The 16,874-nt window shown below is 36.6% G+C and overlaps 2 non-coding genes across 2 annotated transcripts; both read right to left on the bottom strand.

Annotated features, from left to right (window-relative positions):
• Positions 1-334: 334 nt before the first annotated feature.
• On the bottom strand, positions 335-406 carry TRNAP-AGG (transfer RNA proline (anticodon AGG)). The gene has a single exon. It is a non-coding gene; the product is annotated as a tRNA-Pro (tRNA).
• A 15,797-nt stretch (positions 407-16,203) lies between these two features.
• On the bottom strand, positions 16,204-16,285 carry TRNAL-AAG (transfer RNA leucine (anticodon AAG)). The gene has a single exon. It is a non-coding gene; the product is annotated as a tRNA-Leu (tRNA).
• Positions 16,286-16,874: the final 589 nt, after the last annotated feature.

The raw sequence follows: 16,874 nt of genomic DNA, 5'->3' as shown, positions 1-16,874 counted from the left end.
ATGAAGCGTATTATAAATATCAAGTGTGACTTATACTAAAAATACATCCATATATGGATTTTACTTTATTTTATTATTATTCTTTTATTGTATTTTAGATTCGATATTTCAAATTTTCACAAATAACTATTCAGAGGAAAAATTTAAAATATTCTAATAGACTTTTCCTAAGCAAACTCTGTCGTGAGAAACCTTTTCGCAATATCTATTCAAAAACGTGTGTATAAATAGCAACAAATAGTATTATAATATATGCATAGACAAAAACAAAATCTGAATTGGATAAATTTAGATTTTAAAAATATAAACCATAAAAAAAAAGAAATCACAACTTGGGCTCGTCCGGGATTTGAACCCGGGACCTCCCGCACCCTAAGCGGAAATCATACCCCTAGACCAACGAGCCAGTTGAATGGAGCATTGCCACATTTAAGTTTTTTACTCCATTTGATTTCAAACACGAATAATTTATGCTGATAATGATAATGGTGGGCCCGGGCCCCAACATCAACATCGATCGAAATGCATATATAATTTTCAGACATAAACTGTTTGAATGTATGTGTGCGTGTGTTTGTCTGTGTTATCAATTAGTTAATAGAAAGGCTAAGGTTTTCATTTCCATGGCCCCAGTTTGAATGTAGCTTGCACTTGACCCAACCAACCAACAAACCAACTAACCATATGGCATATCCTCAAGTAAATTGCATTGATTTTCGATAGGGGAAAGGGCCATATGTTGGGCTAACGATAAATCTGCGGGACAGTACAGTGAACCGAACCTGCCCCGGACATAATGCCTTCTCGTTGTCCATTTGCCACTTTGCAGTGCGCGATTATATCTGGCAAAAAAAAAAAAGGAAAGAGAAATAAAATTCGACCCCAGAAATGTATATACATCCTTTGCCTTATGTCACTTGATTGTAATCTCAGGGACCGCGGCTCGTTAACATTATTGTTTGTGGTGTATGCATTGGTCTTTTTTTCCTCGGTTTTTTTGCAATGTTTCTTATGGGTAAAAAAAAAAAAAAAATTAGGGGAGGTTAACCCGCATACAATAATTTTTGAATTCCTACCCAGCATGCCATCATCATTATCATCATCATCATCATCATCAACATTGTCGTCGTGTCCTTTTCCCTCTTTCATATTTGTTTAGTACCTTTTTCTTTCAAGTTTGGCAAATATTTGTTTGAATACTTAAAGGCAACATCAAAAGCTCAACTAGTTAACCTTATATGGTCAGTCAAGTCAGTCGGCCCACCACTCCATTCCATCTTTGCTTTTTTACTTGCACTTGAAAGAAACTTGTTCACCGAAGTTACGTGAGTTTATAGCTTCATTAAGGCCATGCACTACTGTTTGCCCATTCCTCAATTCTCTTACCAATCGGCTATTCTACATACAAGTATTTCGAGGGTTGAATTCAACCCAAAAACCCGCAGCGGCGACAAAAAATGTTTTATGTCTTAATTTCTGGAGTGAAAATTTCAAGTGGTTGGAACCACCCCGTTGTTATCCATTTGTTACATCACAGCTGTTAGGATTTTTCCATGATGGGGTCGACGTGGATGATGATGATGATGAGGATTTTCCTTTAGCCTTTAACCGGCGGTTTGTAAGTGTTCTTGTAATTAATATTGTACCCACTCTATCCTAATCAAAAAACAAAACAAAAAAATACTCAAAAGAGATGAAGCTTTGCGCCAAACAGTTCAAGTTGGTGGCTCATTTGAATTCATTAGCTTTTTTTTGGACAAGAAGAACTTTACTTTCTTCAATAGTGCGTAATTTTGGTCTTCATTTTTGGGGGAAGGATTTTGTGCCTTTGGACAGAGAAAATTCTATTATTCATTTAAATTGCGCATTATCTGAACGTTGAATGGTATAAATGGCACATAGTAAGGGTAGCTGGCATACTCTTTCTTCCCATTCCTGGAGGTGACAGGGTCGTCTTTGGCATTGTTAATGGTTCCAAGGCCTCTTGGGGGGATTCTCTAGAGTTCTTCTGACTCTGATGAGGCGTAATAATGTTTAAGTAATTATGTTCATACATATATAAATATATGTATGAACGAACTTAGTTATGGGGTTAAACGGCAAGCCCAGAATGGGAAAATTGTCAAGGGAAATGTGTTGAAAGCATTCTTAATCGAGGATTATACACCCATGATGAATATAATAGGTACACCCCTTAAAATTAATTTTTTTGACTTTAAATTAGCACAACTTTTTTCTTTTACCTTAATCACCAAAATTTAAATGCACATTTGTTTATTGAACATTTGTGTATTGTTTACCATAATTTGGAAAAGAAAAATTATTTTATTCAAAAGTTACAACAAAAAATATGAAATTTCAGAATTTCGTGCTTGATGAAAATAATAGGTACACTTTAATTGACTAAGTTTTATTTTTTTTTTTTTGGTTTTGAAATCACTGAAAATCTATTTTTGTTTCATTATCTGATTAATATGGAATGTATCCACCTTAATTTTACCGTTACTTTTCTCATCCGACTGGGAATACTCTTAATCAAAGCTTGGCAGGACTCTATCGAAGTCTTCTTCGACGCACTCCCACAATTGTCGGTTGTTGCCACTTTTTTCTGTTCGAGACTGATCCTATAGCTCACCCCACAAGTTATCGATGAGATTCAGATCCGGAGACTAACTGGGTCAAGAGAAAACCACTCCTAACCTAAGAAATTCGGACACTTTCGAGTCCTTGAGAGCCATTGGATCCAAAATGGACAATGATATTAATGTTTTTCCAATTAGGATATGACTACAAATGGCTAATCTATCAGTTCGTATCGCAAGTAGGGTTCCTTTGATGCGAACCAAAGATTTGATCATATAGCAAAGATTTCTTAACGACTACTTCACATGGGCAGCATCTGAAGTTCAAAAAAACCGGCCTAATATCCTTCTTAGCAACGAAACTAAAATTTATCTTTTCGGAAATGACTGTTCCTAACATTTAAGGCGCCCTATAACCAAAAACTTTGATCACCGCTACAGTGGTGCATGGTGTTAAAAATATTATAGTGTGGGGTTGTTTGTCTTGGTCAGAACACTATCCAATATTCCTAATATCTGACATGATGGGAGCAGCTGACTATAGGGATGTCCTGGAAAATATTATGCTAGCATATTTAGAGGAAAAAAAGTCCCTGTGGTGGGTTTATCAACAGGATAACGACGTAAAACACACCTCCAAAATTTTAAAAACTTGGTTAGAGGTCAATATAGTGGTCGCTCTTACCTAGCCCACTTAGTCTCCGGATCTGAATCTCATCGATAACTTGTGGGGTGAGCTATAGGATCAGTCTCGAACAGAAAAAAGTGGCAACAACCGACAATTGTGGGAGTGCGTCGAAGAAGACTTCGATAGAGTCCTGCCAAGCTTTGATTAAGAGTATTCCCAGTCGGATGAGAAAAGTAACGGTAAAATTAAGGTGGATACATTCCATATTAATCAGATAATGAAACAAAAATAGATTTTCAGTGATTTCAAAACCAAAAAAAAAAAAAATAAAACTTAGTCAATTAAAGTGTACCTATTATTTTCATCAAGCACGAAATTCTGAAATTTCATATTTTTGTTGTAACTTTTGAATAAAATAATTTTTCTTTTCCAAATTATGGTAAACAATACACAAATGTTCAATAAACAAATGTGCATTTAAATTTTGGTGATTAAGGTAATAGAAAAAAAGTTGTGCTAATTTAAATTAAATTTTAAAGGGTGTACCTATTATATTCATCATGGGTGTATGTTGAAATATTTTGATAACATTCCTTGAGCAAATGAAGCTGAGCAAACTGATCAATAAGTATTTTATACTTATTAATTAATCCATTTCAATTGAGGTGGAGAGAGAGAGAGAGAAAGATATTCATGTGAGACAAACTTTTTTGAAAATTTACTTGTATAAGATTATGAGTGTCTTCTTCTGCGATTCGTTTTTTAAAATCCTTTGAGTAGATCGTTTGAAAAACATTTCCTAATTGTTGCTGAAATTGCTCTCCAAGAAGTTATCCAAAGAAATGTACAATAGCTTGCTATCTATAGCACATTTATTAACTGGCATATAGAAACGCTTTATCATGTATTTTCAATTATTTTGTTGTTAAATATGAAGGCATTTTACTTTCATTAGATTGCTAGTCTAGAGGCCTAAGCCACCTCAAAACTAACTCCACATCACTTTCAACTTAAACTGATTGCAACATTAACACTTACTACACACATAATGTCTGCTGCGCTCCAAACCCAACCCAAGCCATCCCATCTCGTCCGTTTGTCTGCTCGTCACAACCTTTGCCCTCTAGCCACCACACACATTGGCACACACAACAAGCAACTCCATCTACGACGTTCATCTTCATCTTCATCGTCGTCGTCATCATCATCAACGCCTGCCTGAATGCCTTCTCGACTGCCAGCTTGGCCTTTATCAATTCACCTTCTTCCACTTCTTCTGGCTGTTTACATAACCCAGGCGGCGGCATGCCACTTTAGTGGGCGTAACCAAAAGAAAAAGAGTTAAAAAAAGAGAACGTTAAGAAATATTGTGCTAAAATTAATGCACGACCACTTCATATGCAATCCTTTCGGATTGCACACGACTAAACTAAAGTGCCCTTTCATCAGGTTTGTGCCTTTTTTCCTTTGTTGTTCATATACATATATACATATATGCATGTGTGTATGTATACAGATATGTATGCATTTTCCGCCAGCCAAGCCACACAATGTCGATCATCAAGCGTAGATTTTTCGAACCCATAATTAGGCGATGCAACATATACACACATATATATTATATATTTGTATGTGTACATATAGTAAAGCATAGCAACAAAAATTGCAAGAGAAGAAGAGCCTAGATCTCTAGGCAGCACGTTTTTTTGTATGTTTGTATGTTTATAAGTATGTTTGCCTTGGCCAGAAGATGATTTTAACATGATTTAAAAGGGCAGAGGCAGAGGCAGACACAGTCCATCCGTCCTGACTATGCATTGGTATGGGGGCTTACTCTTGATGGCTGGCCCCAAAAAGTGATTGTACTTTATAGATTGTGTTTGCTTTGATACATTGTTGTTGTTGCAGATGCTGCTGCATGTTTATTTAAGAAGACTTTGCAACTTTGGCGGCTTTAGAAAGAAGTTTTCGAACTGGAATGCATTGTGAGAAAATACAAAATCATTTAGAATATGAAACGAGCTTTATGCCGTTTATTTCAACAATTGTAAGTTTTCTTATTATATTTCATATTTAAAGGCTAATTTAGTTTAAGAAATCGTGACTGTCACATTAACTTGTAGGTTTTTAGCCTGTTGGCACTGAGATGTTAAACAAATAAACAACATTTTAATAATTTAGCTGGCATTGACTCATCTTAAGATAGTTTTTTCGACGAATTTCAATGGCAATCATTTTTATAAACTTTTGTTAACTTTCAATGGAATTTTTCTTCTATTTGACTTTCTTAAGTTATCTTATTTTAGTCGCTTTGTTAGTTACCTTTAAAATGCCTTAGCCAAAACTAAATAATATGATATATCTGTCTCTGTTAAAAGATTTAGCTGATATACATATCTGGCCAGCCGTTAGCCTAACTGTACTTAACCGAATAAACCAAATATGCATAAAGATGATAAAAGTATCCATGAAAAAGTCTGTCTAAAGTGAAAATCTATTTCCTTTTGGCTTATGACATGATGCAACAAACACAACATGGGGAGGAGGAAAAAACCGCGATCTAATTTTCATGTTGTTTGATAGAAAACTCTTGTTGGTGTCTTCTCTCAAAGAATTTATCAAACAGCAGCAGCAACAGCAACAGCAGCAGCAACAACAACAACATTGCTAAATTGCATCAGAAATCAGTTTATGCTTTTTTGGTGGGACTCCCCCGAAGCAAATCTGTTGTGCCTCTGTCTCTCTGGGTTACAAGTTGGGAAGTTGTTGCTGTTCCTCATCTTTTCGTTGTCTTCTTCTTTTTCTTGGTGCCCTGCACCCGACACTTTGCCCCATCGCCTGGATGGTTAGAAATATTATCAAAAATTGTGTATCTTAAGGCTGTGGAAGCTTCCTGAATCTCATAGCAAACATGCTCATAGTTGTTAACCCAGTGAAAGAGAGACAGAGAGAAAGAGATGCTTGACTGGCGATCGTAACAACAGCTACAGCAATAGCAACAACAGCAGCCAACTTCAGTCTGCTCCTTGGCGCTGTGTACGAGATTAAACAATGATTGCATTTTCATTTGCATTTTAAGTCACGGTGCAAAAAGCAACAAAGCAAAGCATAAGAAAAGTCGAGGGTCGAGATCTCACTTGGCAAGTGTTTGTTGTTGCTGCTGCTGTTGTCCATTGCCCGTTGCAGTGGCAGCTGCTGCTGTTGCTATTGCATCTTGACTTCCTTCCCCGCCAGCCTTTCCTGTATACCCATCTTATGCTTCATTTTGCGGTCTGTGTGGAACAGGTTTCTTCTTTTCTTATGCCAAAACTAAACACATGCCGCCAAGATTGAAATGCAAATCAGTTAATGTTGCTTACACCAAAATTACTAGGTAATTTCGGGTATCCATAACATCACGATAGCTACAATATCTTATTGGATAGATCCAAATGTTTAATTGTGGAACTATTTTTGATTACATTATTTTAATTTTACCAAAAAAAAAAAAAAAAATATATATATATATATATATATATATTTTCAACTGGCAAAACGCAAAGTTAGTCCTGGGTAATTCGAAGTCGAACTATTTAAAGAGCTGTTGTTGCAATGTGCTCAGAATGCAGGCAACATTCATTCTTTTGAGTTGATGATGTACGTGTTTACTTTTGCACATTCTACACACTGGCCATTCGGTTGACTTAACCCACTGTGTTATTATATAATTGGCTAGACCTAAAAAGGCTCGCGGCGCCAACAAGAACAACCAGCAACTGACAACCAACAACGAGGTCCTTTTGATAATACTTGAGCTTTAAGGGTCTCTCACTCTCTCTCTGTCCTCCAATTGGTTTTTTTTTTTTGTTAACGTTTGGCTCATAAAAATGAAAATTTGTGCGACAAAAAGAAAACGAAATGCCTGGACCAAGGCTAATCTTTGGCAACAGCTGCTCTCTCTCGGTCGTTTGCTCGTTTTGTTGTCCCGTCCTGTGTGTCCACTCATCTCGATTACGAGGTGTAAATTTACTGACGCACATAAAGCCATTTGGCAAGCGGTTAGCTTCCTTTTCCCTCTTCTGCCTTACATCCCAGACACACACTTACATACATATGTATGTATGTACGTACATTCGTTTGTTCGTTTACTCACTCGGCGCCTCTTGCTCTGCCCCCCCGCCACTCTCTCTGTTGCCCTTACTCCTATGCTTTCTTTCTAATCCCATGCCAGCTCAAAATCCAATTCATATATTTACCGTTTTGCCACTCGACTTTTTGGGGGTATTATGTGCGTTAAGCTTTTTTTTTTTTTTTGGCTTTATAAATTTTGATGATATGTATGTGTGTTTGTGTGTGTGTGTGCGAGTGTGTGTTAGTCGGTGTGTAGGGGCTCATTTTGTAGCTCAACGTGTTGCTGCGTAATGTGTTGGATTTTCCAGGGCTTTTTCTAAATGATGTATGTGCGGGTGTGTGTGTTTCTCTTTTTTTATTTCTATGTGGGTACAGTTGATGACAAAAGAATGTTATAGTTTTCAATCCCTATGATTGACTTGAAAATTGCCACATAAAAAACATTTACTTTCTATCTTTGGCCATATTTTGTTTTCATCATGTCCTTTCGTTTTTTATGATTTGTTTTTAAGCTTTAAGGTCGCCTGGTGAAATAGTGCGAGGAGAGTTTAAAGTTAAGAAAGGATATTTAATTCACAAGGTTTATCAAATTGCTTAGTTGCATCCTTTGATCTATTCATGTTGGAACTTCTGTCTGACAGACCTAGCTATCCATTAACCTATTTTTTGGGTCTTGTTGGGTATAAGCCCAACTTATCTGATGGTAGTGTATTCGATATAGCGCTTAACTTATCCAATTAGTTGAAGTTTAAACATTTTAAATAGCACGCCAAGTTCCGCTCTTTCCTTCACTGACCTATTCAGGCACTCACACTTTTAATTTCTATCTCATTTGGGACCATTCCCCGCCACAATTGCCTAACTCAAGGTTAAATGCCTGTCCAGTTTCTACCACACACACACATACACACACAAACATACACCTAATTGGCAACGCCTTTTGCCACTGCAAGTGACAGGAAACTTTCGGGTCCCGGCAAACTAATTAGCCTTAAAAGAAGCAAACCAAAAAAAAAAAAACAAAAAAACAGGAAAAAATATGTTTTTTTCCAAGGAAATGATACAATTTCGCGCGCTCGACAATCTGAGGACGAGATACAGCGTAAAGAGGCCAAAAAAAGAAAACAAATACACACAAACAACTATAAAAAACAAAATTTTTTAATTTAAGCCAGTCTACAAAACAAAAAAAAAAAAAAAAAAAACTCACACACACAAACAAGTCCGAAACAGAAACAATAACAACAACAAGCCTGGATGACAAAAAATGAAGAAGAAAAATGTTAAGCTAGAGATGGGAAATTGTCCCGGAAAGAAAAAAATATTATGCTCTGCTTTGAAAAAAAAAGGTTTTCTTTAAAAAAATAATGTAGAAAACATGGAAAATTATTTGAAATTCTCCCAAGAATTTAAAGTAGCTGAGGTTTTGTCATTCCAATTTAATGCAAGCCCGTTTCGATTAGATTACCGATAATTAAGTGTTTTAATTTTGAAGAGGAAAGGAGTGCTTCAATCCCAGAAATGGACACGAAAGTAGGAAGTAGGTAGGTCCGTTGGTCCCATCTCTAAGGTAAAGCTAAGCCGTCAGATTTCACTTTTTCGCATCCTACAGTCTTCTAAATCCTCATCCTCATCCTCGTCAAGGCCGTTCAAACCGCACACAACAAACAAAAACACACACATAGCGGCAAAGTGAAGGCCTACAACCAACCTGACAAAGTCTTCGACAAGTTCTCCACACACACAGACACACATTACCCCACGGTACAGGGACAACCCAGTATGGTGTATACATTCTGTATGTAGATCTCCCTCTGCTATTGCTGCTGCTGCTGTCCCACATCCAGGTTGTTGTTGTTGTTGTTGTCATCGTCAGCATCATCATCATCATCGTCGTCGTCATCATCCTTCTTCTCCTCAACGTTGTCGTTGTCTGCGTTTGTCGTTTATCTTGCCTTCATTATCGCTTCATTAATTGCTAATTAACCATGTTCTACATGGCCTCCAGTTCCCAGTGATTCCCTCTTGCTATCTCTCTTTCTCTCTCTCTCTCTCTCTCTCGTTCTACATATCTAGGTGCCTTTTTCTCTTTGTTTTTCGCTGTTTCTTTACTCACTCTCTCCCCTAGTCTCTTTAGACCTCTGTGTGTGTGTTTTTTATAAAATGTGCAAGGCGTGGAAAATATTACCATGGTGCTTGGCCTTTTTGTAAGTGCAAATAAGTCGAAATCATGCCAAGTGAACGCGCCCCAAGTTTATCGCGCTTTAATCTAATGCAATTTGTAAATGGAAGACCACAATAAAAAAAAAGAAGATATTCCATTGAGTTTTGTCACCGACACTGAATTACCCTTTATATATGTATATGTATAATGTATGACTTTAACGGGATACTAACTCCCATGATATCTAGACTTGTCTTAATAGCCATAAGAACGAATTTTAACTAAATAGATTCTAAGGATCTGATGTTAACTAGGTTTACAAGATAACTGTAAGTAACATATATTTAGAATGAAAGGCAAATATTCTAGTCTTCATCTTAGCCAAGATCAAATTGTTCAAGAATAAATCTCATAAGGGAATTAATTTAAATCAACTCAAACAATTAAAATATATTCAAGGATATAGCATGCGATTCCACATACTTTAAGGACATGCAAATACCTTACTCTTAGAAGTTCAAGGGTATGGCCAAAACCAAAAAAAAAAGGAGTAGGGTAGCAACTAGAAGAGAGAGTGAGAAGAGTCTCATTTTGCTTTTACTTGTAAATTAAAGCAAATATTTTGCTTATTATTTGCTGTTTTTGGTTTGGTTATTTTTTTTTTTGTTTTTGTTTTTGTGTTGTATTTTGTTTGTGCCGTTTGTTTTTGCTGCCACTGCCGCAGGCCAATTAATTAATTTATTAAAGCAAATAAACAAATGTACGAAGGAATATGAAAGAAAGCACAATCAAAGGGCATAGGAAATGAAGTTGAGTGGCTTACCGCAAAGTAAATTGAGGAGTAGTAGAAAAGACTGGCAGGCGCGCTTGAATCTTTGAGTTTAGTCTAGTCGAAGTACATAAACTGTAAATGAATTGAAATTTTAAGCGAAACATTTTCAAAGAATGAATACTAATTTTCATCTAAATCCATTAAGTTTCTGTGTAAAACCTGAAGTTTTCCCTCATTAGAGACAAGCCCAAAGATAAAGATGGGCACAACATGATGAGTCCTTTCTATGCCTCTCCCGCTCTCTATGTGTCTGTGTGTGTGTTGACTTGTTAAGGCCACGTAAATAGGCAAAAAGGATTTTCCACTTGAAGAGTGCCAAGCTAAGGAACAGAAAAAAAAACCTGAAGAAAAGAAAAGAGCACAAAGAAGAAGAACTGAAGCTTCACCAGTTAGAGGTGAAATTTGGACTGGGTTTGGTGGGGCGAGGCGAGGGCACTTCCACTTGACTGCCTTGGGTGCGAATTTTGTTGGCGCCAAACCGCAAAAAGGAGCAAAGCGAGCCCGCCAGTGACGGGTTAAAAGATTAAGAAGGAAGCCAAGTCAAGTCAAAATCACGATGGTGGCTAAAAGTGACCGTGGCTGCTTGCCTGCTAACTGATGATGAAGTGCTAGCCTTCTTCCTTCTCTCGGTTGCTGGTGGCTGGGCGAGTCTACGTTTAATTAAATCAAACTTAATTAATGCTAACGTATTCATAAACAGGGTCATCAAACACCAAAAAAAAAAAAAGGAACAACAACATCAACAATGAGAAAGAGAGAGAGAGAGAGGGCTAGAAGCAAGTCCTTGTTTGCTTCTTACTTTGTGTAATTATGTATTTTTGAAGGAGCAAAACCTCCTGAATATGCAACACCGCAAGTAGCAAGTGGCAAGGAGGTTGCTGCCTGTCAGAAACAGTAGCAATAACAGGAAGTAGCAAAAGCATTGCAGAAGCCCCTCATCTTTACCATCTTTATTGGCATTTCCCCCTCCCCCACGAACCCCGCCATCTACCGCTCATCTACGCTAATTTATTCAAAAAAGGCTTACAACAACTTTTCTTTCGACGACGCGTCGTCGACGTCTTGACTTTGTGCAATTAAAAATACATTTTTCAAATATTTTTATACTTGTTCATTTATTTTTGATATTCTTCTTTTTTTGATTTTGGCTTGCCCTTGTTTTTCCTCAGATTGTATGTCATATTCCATCATCCTGTGTGACCTTATCTTCAAAGTGGGACATGGTTAGACAAGGAATTTAATTAGAATTTGATCGGATGAGTTGGGTAGGCAACCATGATGATGTCGTTTTGGTTTTTCTCTCTTTTTTTTTTTTGTGTTTTGCATTTTTTTTTTGTCGCGGTATTTACTGGAAACTGTCAATGTGCTGAGAGGGGAGGAGACAACAGACCTTGATGATGAAAGAGATTGCCTAAGTTAATCAGAAATTCGAATGGGTTTAAAGCCTTAATGTTAAATTTGTCAAATTGCGTGAGGTAGAGAAAGGGGGAATACGAAGACACTTATTAGATACTGATCCTATACATTGAATAACAAAGTCTTTATTTAGTCTCAGGTCAAATCGGTTGAAATTACATATTCGTACTAAACTATACTTAATATTTGTAGTTTATGGTACTTTTCATCTGTCACCCGATCAAAGAATAAGTCTAAATCAATAAGGTTATCATCAATTTAAACAATTACCAATCCGAAATAAATGAGTAAAATATTTTGATCAAGCAAATGAAGAAGGAAATAAAGAACTTTCGTTGTCCAACTTAAGTAGATTACATGTATGGACATGTAACTAGATCGATTACAATTAATGGAGTTATATTAAAAGTTCGTAGTCATTTCAATCAGGATTATTGAGACCATAGATATTAACTATAACAAAATTCCATGATCATTTACACATATCAAAGAGATTCATAAAACAAACATAAAAAAAGTCGAGAATCTCATATGCATATGCATATATGCGTATACATATGTATGTATGTATGTACATGTATAAAAACGTAAAGGCTTAAATGGCCAAACAGTCGGTTCACACCTTAAGCTGGCCATTTTTGAATGCCTTGAATGAAATGCCAGGCAATGCATAAATGAAATCCATTTAAAAATGTTTCACGATATTTTAATTTTCATATTTTGACACGTACCAAACGCAACGAGTTCCCCAGTCCCCACCAATCCCAATATCAATTTCAATACCACGACCAAAAGAGCATAAAAATAAATCAACAAAATATAAAAATAACAACCAACAACAACCGAACAGTGAAACAAAAAGTTGGTTTATTTTTAAATATATGCACACCAAAAGCAACAACAACAACAATCAAATGGTCGAACAAGTGTGCCATTAAAAATCATAAAATATTAAAAACATAATCCATAGACAAGTATATTTTAAGCTTAATTATCGACAGCGAACACATCGTGCGGGATAACATCATGTAATGCAACTGAAGTGCCCGCAAGAGTGGAGACAGCTAACGCTCGGAAATTTATGTACAAAACAGTTGCTGTGTTCCCCCTCCCCGCCTACCCAACACCAGCCCCCTGGCTCACCTCACCCCCACACGATCTATGTATGTATGCAAACAGATAAGATGTTGTTATTGCAGCTGCAGGGAACGAGGTGGGGAGAATGGAGTCTTACATTGGGATTATTGTCATTCAGACATTATCATTATTTGAAACCAATTAAATCAAATGGAAATTAGATAAATATATAGTTCTTCAGATTTTAGTTCAGATTGAAAGACATTATTCTTTTATTCAACATTTTGATGCCACTAAAGACGATAGTCGCGTGGGCAGTATGAATAAAATGCCAAAAAAAAAAAACACAAACAATCGCAATGAAACAAGACAATGAACAAGTTTTTAAATGGCATCCATTGAAAATTTGTTTTGTGTACGTAAGAGAATTTATTATTTAGAGATTTCATTTCGGTTTATTTTTTGTGTTGTTCTAACTGTTGAAACTATGCACTAGGGTATAAAACTTGCCACTGATATCCTTCCCCCTACGCTGCATACTAGCCAAACTATGTACACACACACACACACACACACACACAGACACATGCACCAACACTCATATAACTATGGCCGTCTATCCTAAGCAATAAAACATTCAAAGGATTAAATACTTTTTGGATACGAATAACGCTTAAAAACATTTCGCAGGGAAAAATAGTTTTGGCTCAACTACAAAAAAAAAAAGGGCAGACAAACACACAAAAAACCAATAAACCAAAAACAACAACAAAATAACTCCTGCTGGAAAGGCAATAACAAATGACAATAAACAAACAAATTGGTGATTTTTTTTTAAAGGGATTTTGTGCGCAAAGAGAAGGGCGGTACGGGGGGCGTAACTTGTTGATATGAAAGTAAAAATATTTACACATGATGGTTGAAATTTTTCGTTAAACAGATTAAAAACCATATAAATTATGCAAAGCTTAGCTCAAACATCAAATGCAGACCTTTCGGGTCAAATTTTTGTCGTTAAAAAAAAAAATTGTGAAAGCGAAAACTACGATATATGCAAATATCACTTTAGTTCAATTGGTAATTCTTTTAAAAATAGATTCAAATATGGACAGTTTAAGTGCTTTTAAGATACTTGGCACTTATTTCAAGTATTTTCTAGTTGACTGAAGCACTTTTAGCACATTTCATCAACATACCAAAAGGATTCGAATGCATTTTGATCTGTTATCTAAATTCTTCATTGTGTGTGAGTGTGTGTGTGTTTGTGTGTGGAATGTTCTTTGGGCATTTGCTGATTTGCTGTGCTGTGTGCATGAGCAGCGAACGCATATTGTATACCCATTAGTAAGAGGGTCTATATAGTTGGCACATAATTAAGTTTCATAGCCTTTGTTTTTTTTTGGTAATTTTGAGGTTAATAGAATTAAAAGGTCGAAGGTAATGATAAAGTTAAGACATCTGTAAATCCTTACCTTAGAAATTTAACAACACATCAAGTATTGAAAGTCTAAAAAGCTAAAAGCTCTTTAATAAAGAGTATTATTAAGTCGATTCTTTTGCTTCACAAAACAAATTGCTGCTTTCTAACGTTTGTTGCATTCAAACGAAAAATACTAATAACCTCACTGGGCACACACACATACCAACAAATAGTGTGTGCAAAAAAATGTTTGCCAGCCGTCTCTTTTGCCTAACAACTCCCCACCAAGGCCCCTCCCCCCTTTTGGTCCTTTTCACAGGGTGTGGTAGGGTAGTCAGGTTGGTAACGAGAGAGGGAATGGGCTCTTCTAACTTCAATGTGCGCTTTGAAGCGTGGCTGCATATGCAATTACATTTTACAGCAACAAAGTTGATAACAAACGTAAAAAAAAAAAAAAAAGACAAAATGGAGATGGAGGAGCAGCAAATGGAGGACGAGTTGTATGCAAGGCAGTCAGCAAATTTTCAGCGTCAGGTTTCCTTTTTTTCCTCCCCGTTCCATTTTTTTTTTTTTGCGTTTTTTTGTTATTTTGCGTTTGTTTTCTAAGCTTGCATAACAAATCGCTGCGAAAAGCTTTTCAATTCAAATGAATGAAAAAATGTTTTATGCATGTCGAAGCCATGGGAAGGTGCGGTGGGGAGAAAAGGCAACTGGAAGTAGCAAACAAAGTGTGAATGATGCGCTTCAAACAAAATACAACAAACAAACACACAAAAACGGAAAAAGGCTTAAAAGGGACCAAGGGGAATGGCCACTCGATGCTCAGTTTAACATGCCATTGAGAAATTTATTATAAAAAAGAAAAAAAGGAAGAAAATAGAGTTAAAGAATATATAACCAAATAGTATATATGTAAATATATATATTGTTATGAAAAAGGCAATTAAGGATATGTAAGTATGAATGTATGGTGGTGGAAAGTGTTTCGGGGAAGGGGTGTGGTCGGTCAATGGTCAAAAATTCACGATGCCAGCACCTTGATAAAGCGCGTGACTAATGGATAGAAGCGAAAAGGACTACTACCAAGAAGCAAAAGTCGAGAGGGTGGAAATGGGGGAAAACGACAAAAACTTAATGCAGAAACAGTGGAGAAAGAGGGGGAGAAGGAGAGAGGTTAAGCGGGAGACGGGGAATGGTGTGTGGAATGCATTAAAACAAAAGGCACCATGAAAATTTCATTAAAGCCAACTTTTTTTGCTTAGGTAGAGTGTGTGGGTGGGGGTTGCGGGAGTTAGTTAGAAAAACTAGGCCAGAGTCATATGGTCACAACATGTGCTACACGCATATTACAACCAGACCGGCGATAGTGCGTGGGATGGGGGAGGCAGGGTTTTTGGGTATGGCATAATTCATTAACGATTATGCACAACACCCGAAAAACATTAGAACTAAAATACCCTGGGACTGGTTTGGGGGGGAAAAACTTTCACCCCACCAATCCACACACACTCAGGCACACACACACACGTGATTAGATGTGAAAATTTTTGCGTTAATTTCAGCAAAGAGTCCTAGGCGAAACGGGGAGTAGGCTATACATATGTCTGGACAAGATTTATAGATTTTTGTAACGAGTCATCGCTCATAGACTTATGCATGGTCTTCAAGTTTAGTGACCCTTTTGTAGCCGGGCTAGACGACTTTAGGTCCTTTCTTATACATACATACATACATATGTATATACAGAGACTTAAGAATGTACATACATATGTACATATATGTACTTTCGGAATAATAATAATGAGCTTTCTGCATGCCTCGAAGAGTTTGGGCCCAAATGACTATGAAGAATTGACTTAAAGTCCATGAACTTTACAATTAAGCCAGCCACTTTCATTAAAGAAAGAAACTAACTTTAAACATTTTCGTTTACTGAATAGAATTTTGTAACAAAATAGAAAATATTAAACCACTTGGCAGCGGTGGGATTCGAACCCACGCCTCCGAGGAGACTGGTGCCTTAAACCAGCGCCTTAGACCGCTCGGCCACGCTACCTCACGGTGCCACTCAAACAAAAAATTCACAGTTATTTTTGGAAAATTAATTGCTATAAATTCTATTTTCTAACATTTAGAAAATAAAAGGTTTTTCTATTTGCAAGAAACAATTCTAGAATTCTCTCTAAGTGAATAGTCAATAGTAAAGAATATTTAATTTGACTTACCTGACAATCGTGTTTTCTACCCTTATGTAAGGTTTTTGAGTCCTCATTATAGATGCTAATATTGATGACAAGTCCTCATAAATATTGCATAGATTGAATCGTAACGCAATGTAAAATGTAATGCCAACAAGATCCATTAAACCTCTTGAAATAATGGAGAAAGACAAGAGAGGAACACATGTATTACTCATAAATTTAATAGACTCCCGCCCTACGACTCTTGCAACATTCCCCTTCTTCATATCCCATCAGCTTTTTTTGGAAGGCCCCAAACTCCCCAAGGTGCTACCCGTCAGCCCTATAGCCTATTATTATAATAAACTTGCCACCGCAACAAGACCAACCCCCTTACAATTCAGTTCAGTTCTAAAATGTAAAATCAACATTATTTCCTTCCACACAATCAACGATGATTTCTTA

This window comes from Drosophila tropicalis, unplaced genomic scaffold (genome assembly GCF_018151085.1).
Source record: "Drosophila tropicalis isolate 14030-0801.00 unplaced genomic scaffold, ASM1815108v1 contig_694, whole genome shotgun sequence".
In the NCBI taxonomy this organism is placed as follows: domain Eukaryota; kingdom Metazoa; phylum Arthropoda; class Insecta; order Diptera; family Drosophilidae; genus Drosophila; species Drosophila tropicalis.
This window is presented reverse-complemented; position numbering and strand designations above follow the sequence as displayed.